Consider the following 7,749-nt stretch of genomic DNA (forward strand, 5'->3'; position numbering starts at 1 on the left):
TCTGTTACCAGAAGTGCCAGCGGAGTTAAATGAAGATGAGGAATTGTGATGTGCCATAAATTATATCTAAAACCCACACGCTAAGAATCCTGTCCCGATCGCTGGTGAGTCAGCCGTCCTAGGGGTGATAACTCTCATACCTCCCAACGTCTTCGTAGCAGCAGTTATAAACTTTAGATAGTTTAATTCAACTATCCAAAATGCAGAGAGTATCTAATTATTGCAAAGTTCAAGTTCATCACGCTAGCAAATATCTAGTATCCAACATCTCACTATCGAAGTTGCGAAGTATTAGCGAAAATTCTACAAACTCAATTGATTAACCCATTAAAACTCTAAGGCACTTCTTAAAAGAAGCTAAAAATATTATAATGGAGTTCATGAATGTCGCTATACATAGGTTCTAAGTCTTACTTTATGATCAAGGGTCGAAAAAAGTTCTAGTTTTGTGATTAATGAAGTGGAAAACCTCCAGAACAGTATCCACAACATCGATTTTTTGAAAAAAATATCAATTTATCACGTTTATTGTCCACTTACGCCGACTAGGAGTTGTTTTTTGAAAAAAATGAATAAAAAATTCGTGATCAACGACCTCAAAAACCCCCAGTAAAGTATTTTCAATGTCGAAAAATACATAAGAATATATAGGTCTGGTCAATTGCACAGACACTTTTGTTTTTTTGTGGGCCTGTGTTATTATTGGTAAGTGGTCAGATTCCAATTCGTTTAATGTTTCTATTGTTATGTTATTAGTAGTATTTTTCAGTATCCCTATGTCGACTGTGCTGGGAAGGCGATTTTCCATATATAGATAAAGAGTTGGTGTATCTGGGGCTAGGGTTGTCAAATGATTTTTAATTTTATAATTGTATATTGTATTGCCATTTTTGTTGCTATTTCTAAATTTGTTGCTATGTCTAAATTGCGCTTCTCGAGAAAGTGCCTCATCTGCCTTTGTTTATGCAGAATGCCATTGGCATTCCAATGGGCAATGAGAAGATTGTAATTATTTTGCATTTTCGAAACGTAACATTAAAAAATATGACTCCTTGTTGTATTTTATTATCGGTTTGATCCAGTTCTTGATAAAGATTTTTGACTATTTCTTACATCTTTCTAATGTTAAACTTATCTTGTAGTAACTTACATACGGATGCGTATTCTTTGTAGAGTTGAATTTCCTCGCTCTGCACAAGGCTGGGGGTTGACTGTCACGTCGTTATTGTCTGCCACGCTGCTGATGGCTGTGCGGCTGCTGGGCTCGTGACTGCTGTATGTGTATGCTGTATGGCGCTGATGGTACTTGGTGCAGATTGTCGGCCTTTCATTACTGCAGTTGAATAGGTGGTATGCTCTTTCGATATTTGTGTTCTTTTCTCCATTTGTGGGCTGGTGCAGGATAGTTCTCGGTATTTCTCGATCTTCCTTAAGGTTTTTTCCCGAGCTGCTTCTCTTAACATCAGGATTCTGTTAATTCTTTGCAGATATTTTGGGCAGCTAGAAAAGTTCGCTGTGTGGCTGCCATTGCAGTTGGCACAGGTTGCACTCTCGTCCCTCGGTTTCTTGCACGTTTTAGTGAGGTGTCCTTCTCCGCATTTCAAGCACTTCGTTTGGTTGTAACAGTTCGTCGTTTCATGTCCAAATTGTTGGCAGTTGTAGCACTGGGTAATTTGTCTCGTGTTTCTGTACTCTTCCCATTTAATCTTTGTGTAGTTGAGTAGTCCAATGTTTGGTAGTTGTCTGAGTTTCTCACCTTTCATATCAGAGTCGTATACTAGAAGATAAGGTGGGAAGGCCTGGTTTCTCTCCTTGCTGATCGTTATGGTGAATATTTGTTTTGGCTCGTAGTCCAGTGCCTTTAGTTCATCATAAATTTCTTTTTTGTCCATCCTGGGATGTCCTTTCAATATAAGTTTTCAATTTTTCTCTGCCTGAATTACGTATGTGAAGAAAGGCACTCCTATATCCAGGTGGTGTTTTTTTATCTGTTCATGCGTATCGATCTCGATCGGATAGATTGAAAGTGCAGTTGCCAATATTTTCATAGTTATTTTGATGGTAATTGATTTGAGTTGTTTGTACAGTGTGAGTCTTTTTGCACTGTCTATGCTTTTATCATTTACCACTATTGGTGGTGTCTTCCTTTCCTCCTTGTTTCCTCCCTCAGATCCAGCATTGCCATCTCGAGAGTTTTCTTCTGATCTGTTATTTTGAGATGTCTCAGCTTCTTCCATTCCGTCGTCCATCAGTGATCCAGCCAAGGTGCCGAATCGGTTACTCACGGGCATCGTGATTTATTTTGTTGACATCATGTTTTCGGGTCCAATTTACTTTCTAGAAGAACTTACTTCCTTTTACTATTTTCTGCTAATTTGAAGTCTTTATCCTTTCCCATGGTTATTCCTGGATGTGTTCCACACGCCTTCATCAATGGGGTGCGCGCCTCACGCATTCACCCGTACACACGACGCGCACCAAACACCTTCGCCGCCGCGTAATTTTTCTTGGTCAGATATTTGTACTGTACGAAAATTCACAGCTCATGCAAGTTTAATCTCGAATCGAATTAATCACAAAGCATGGTCCCGCCAATTCGACGCTCAAATACGTTCGACTTGGAGTCATCCGACGCCCCACACCATACTCGCATATTTATATTTCTTGCAACTATTATCATTGAAAGGAAAGAAAAGTAACATATTTTTAGCAAAAATCGTCTGCCATACTGTGATATGGAGATCTGAAAGTATTCTCCAAAAAACAAAACCATTTTGCGAGCCTCTTATAACGAAGAAAGTCGTCGATTTGAATGTTTTTGAAGATTTTTTTCCATCCATGATATTTTAGGATTTAGGTTAATACTATATTTTTTTGTTAAATATTAAATTGGTTGCAATTTAAGTTAATTGAAGTCAATTCACATGGGATTATGGGCCAAGTTTTGTGTTTACCCTAATAAGCACGGAACGTTCCGGGAACGTGCCTGGAACGTTCCAGTGGAATGTTCCCTGATCGTGTAAAATGTCCGCCGCTTGGGAACGTTCCAGTGGAACTTTTGTCTTCTCTATTTGTGTATTAATAATCTTTCTACTCTAAGTATGGAAAAACTAAACTTTTTTACATAACAATTTTTTACGCTTTAATAATCAATCAGGGAAACTTTATATTGTCTTAAATGAATGTTCAGGGACACATAGAATACAAATAATTTTTTTATTAATCCATTTATTAGTTATAAACCAATTTTATGAAAAAATTGAAAAATAGTCTTATTATCGGCAACATTTTTTTTTTGCTAAAAGTGCTTCATATTAATGTAGGAATGACTTCAGGTAGTCCTTAAAATAATAAATATTCAATAATATTTAATAAAATATAACAAATTAAATTTTTGTAAACAAATAAGATAAACAAATTTAAAATGTTGGCCCTTTCGCTTAGTAGATTTTTTTTTGCACTGTACATGCTTTAAGCTATTGGGCGAATGACTGTTTGTCACAAAAATATTAGAAAAGTTAACAATAACCACTGTTATTAACAATTCTTGTGACAAAATATTTAAACTTAAGGTTTTATCAAATTAATTCTTTTTTTATTGTCAAAAGATTTTGTATAGAGTGAATCTTAGCATGCAGCGTTATGATTCATTCTTAATCTATTACCATTGAAACCCCGACTTTTTCCAAGTGAAACTACCAACATTGGGAAATTTTTTATGTGAATTGTTTATAAACATGTAAGTTGTTATATTCTACTGAATATGATCAAAGATACCTTTTTTTAGGAATATCCGTAGCCATTGTAGCGGTTAAAGAAAAGAAAATTTTTGATAAAACCTTAAATTTGAATATTTTCTCACGGGAATTCTTTATAACAATGGTTATTGTTAACTTCTCAAATATTTTTGTGATTAGCAGTTATTCGTTCAACAGCTTAAGATATTTCCAGTGCAAACAAAATTTAATGCAAAAGGAACAAAATTTAAATTTGTTTATCTAATGTGTTTACAAAAATTTAAATTGTTATATTTTATCAAATATTATTAAATATTTATTGTTTTAGGGAAAACCTAATTTGAAAACTCTCAAATTTTAATATTTTGCCGCAAGAATTGTTTATAACAATAGTTATTTTGAACTTTCAAATTATTTGTGTTATTAAACGTCATTCCTACATTGATGTAAAGCACTTTTAGCAACAAACAAAGTTACCGATATTTGCTTATCAAATTTTTTGCAACAAATAAATGGAATAATAAACAAATTATTTGTATTTTGTGAGTCCATAAACATTCATTTAAGAAAATGTAAAGTTTTCCTGATCAGTTATTAAAGCGTAAAAAATTGTTATGTACAAAATTTCAGTTTTTTCATGCTTAGAGTAGAGAAATGACTAATAAATCAATAGAGAAGACAAAAGTTCGGAGCGTCAAGCTGAACGAAAAAAAGTACATTTCCTCCCACTGTGCGTCATGAGTACGGTACGCTTGTTTATAGAGTTTAATGTTTCTCCTTAAAATAAATTTTTTTAAATAAAATTATTAAGGCTTGAATGCAGCGAGAAAAAAGCTTTCAAGATCAAGCAACAAATAAATTATTAAACTGTATAAATGTATATATGATGTTCGGGTCAATTAAAATAAATATATACATTATGTTAAATAATATTAAATCCATTCTCTCATTTATTAGTCTTGCCATTGACTTTTTACCGAATTATTCCCACAAACAATTTAATTACAATTCCTATTGCATTTAAAAAATATCGTCTTCAATACTTGAAATTGTTAAGATTTTAAAGGTACAAAGATTCTTGACTGTGCAATTTAAGATGTAGTCTCACATATTTTAATTATTATTATATTTATATTGGATATACGTCATACATTTTTGATTAATTCTTCTTATCATGTATATGTTTTAAATATTTTTTTCATTGAAGTCTTTAATATTATTCATTTTTTCATTAGCTACATCAATCTTTTGAACAATAAAATTTTTTTTAACTTTAACAAATAATAAAATTTATGAATATGAGCAAAATAAATTATAAAAATATAAAGTTCGAACTGCTTTCAGAATTTATCTCAAAATTAAATTTTATTCATATTAAAGTGCATATTTTCATGACTTTTTATTTTTTAAATAATTAGTAATAGTTACTCTTATTTTTAAATATTTTTCTTCTGTCTTTTTCCATACGGCATCAAGTTTTTAATTATTTTTGCTTTTTCTTAATGCAATTGAATGCAAAAGTCAGACATACTTTTTGTGGCGCCATCTATTGGATTAGTTTGTCAAACAAGTCCCCTCCGGACAGGGCTGTGCACGTAATATACCTTAGGTAAATTACATAATGTTTTTGACGTAATTTACGTGCGTATATTACGTGCTCAGTTTTGTACAAAACGTATTAAACGTTTCGTTTCATAACTTTAAAATAGCGCCTGTAGTGGTATGATGTTGCATGCATGAAATTTAAAGTGAATGAAAAAAAGTTATTATTCTACAGCTTTGACAATGAATAGAAAAAATGGTAAAAATGTTGCGTTTTGTCAGGGATGCAACCGCGTGTTATCGAATACGGCTAAAGAAAGGTTAAGAAACCGCAGGTGAATTTTCAAACCATCCGAATTGCAAATATTTTAAAAATAAAAAAAAAAACAAATCATTCGAGGATTTTCGCGGATTGCAGCACTTTTTTCAGAAAAAAATGCGTTATAATTATGAACGACGACGCCGGATAGACAAACAGACCCCAACGTAAAAACTTGTTTTTCTGACTCACGGGGCCTCAAAACGTCGACATTTGATAAAATCCGAAAAAGTTATTTTCCATAAAAAACTAATACTTTCTCATTTTTGATGATAATGTAAAAATTATCAACAAGATTTATAGAAAATTTTTCAAAGAATAAATTTACTGTCCCGTAAGTTACAACCGAAAAATTACATTTTCAAAAAAATGAAAGTTGTTTTAATTAATGAGCTAGATTCGCGACCAGGACAAATCAGAAAATGAAAGTAAATTTGAAAATTAAACTGCAGTTCGAGTATTAAAAATTAAACAGTGATTGATTTTATAAGGTGAATCTAGATCTGTTCAAAATGATATAATTTGCATATTTTAACGTTAAAATTTAAACTATTTTAATTCCAAAGCCTTAGTAGTGACACAAGTGTAAAGTTCGAATTAATGGCTTCTTAAATGAACGCCTTTATTCAATTTGAAAATCTTTTTGAAGTATTATTTCAGTATAAAATATTCCATTTTTAATTTATTTGGTTTGGAAATAAAAGAAAACAATTTTCAATAGTAAACAATTTGGAAATGGATTGTCACAATTTCAGAGCGCCAATTTAAACTTGGAATGTTACGATTATAATTGTTTTGATGATTTTGAAATGTTTTCAAATGTTGACTTTTTATTTGTTAAAATTACATAATTTTAAGAGGAGGTATAAAAATATGGGACCACTAACAAAAATTCCGAAAGGGACGAATGAAAAATCCCAAAAAATGAAATCTCCAGCACCTGAATAATAATTTTATAAAAAATGTATTAAAAAATACATTAAAAAACACGTGTGCTTTGAAAGAAAAAATGTTGTGCCTAAATTTTCTTCGTACTTACATAATAACATTTTTGAAACAAACTTTGCAGGATTCAATACAACAACGATTTATATCAAAATTTATTTTTATTATTTTTTTTAATAAAAAATTTGATTTTTCAGAACTTTTTTATGTTTTTTTTTTCAAATACTATGCACATTTTCCAACAAATTTTTTCAACCAGTAATATATATTCGATTATTGTATTTTCAATAAATAAATAATATTTAATAAACAATTTTTTTAAATTGTTTAAATTCAGGAATTTTCTAGTTCGGATATTTTATGATTCAGGCATTTTCTTTGGGGATTTTTAAAATTCGGTAATATCTTATTGTCTGAAATTTTATTTATTTTATTTTTTGTTAATTTTCCAATTCGACTTTTATACTTCGGGACTTTTATAATTTCGGAAATTTTTATTATTGGTTATTTTTCAATGTACGAATTTTACAGTGTCAGGAATTTTATTTTTCGGGATTTTTCAGTCTCTTTTTCCGAAAAATAAAATTCCCACATCACTGTAAAAATTCCGAAATTATAACATTGCAATGTTATAATTTCTCAGAAAACGCTCGCGAAAATAAAATTATTATTTAAAAAAATAAAAGTCGCGTTAAATAAGCCTGCATTGAATCCTGCAAAGTTTGTTTCATTTGAAGCTCAGTGTTTTAAATTTATGTTTGTATCACATTTTTATACAATTATTGTTATTTTAAATGAAAACAATTAATAAAAAAAATTAAACATTAAACCAAATTTCTATAATAAAAATATTTGACTATTATATTTTTAAGAAATAAATAATATTGACCACATAACTGTTTTCTCAATTTCTGCAATTCGGGAATTTTCTAGTTTGTATATTTTATCATTAGACAGCATTCGGCCTGGAGTTTTATTATTCGGGAATTTTCAAATTCGATAATATTGTAAACTGTCCAGAATTTTATTATTCTAGAATTTTTTAATTCGGGATTTTCATGTTTCAGCATTTTGTTATTTCGGGAAGTTTACAGTGTGGAAAATATTTCAAAAATTTAAAAAGATTTATAAAATTGTAAAAAAATCTTGAAGATTTTAAGGCATTTAAAACTCCTGAAAAACTTAAATAATAATTTGAATTATATA

The sequence above is a fragment of the Belonocnema kinseyi genome, chromosome 7 (assembly GCF_010883055.1).
Source record: "Belonocnema kinseyi isolate 2016_QV_RU_SX_M_011 chromosome 7, B_treatae_v1, whole genome shotgun sequence".
Lineage (NCBI taxonomy): Eukaryota > Metazoa > Arthropoda > Insecta > Hymenoptera > Cynipidae > Belonocnema > Belonocnema kinseyi.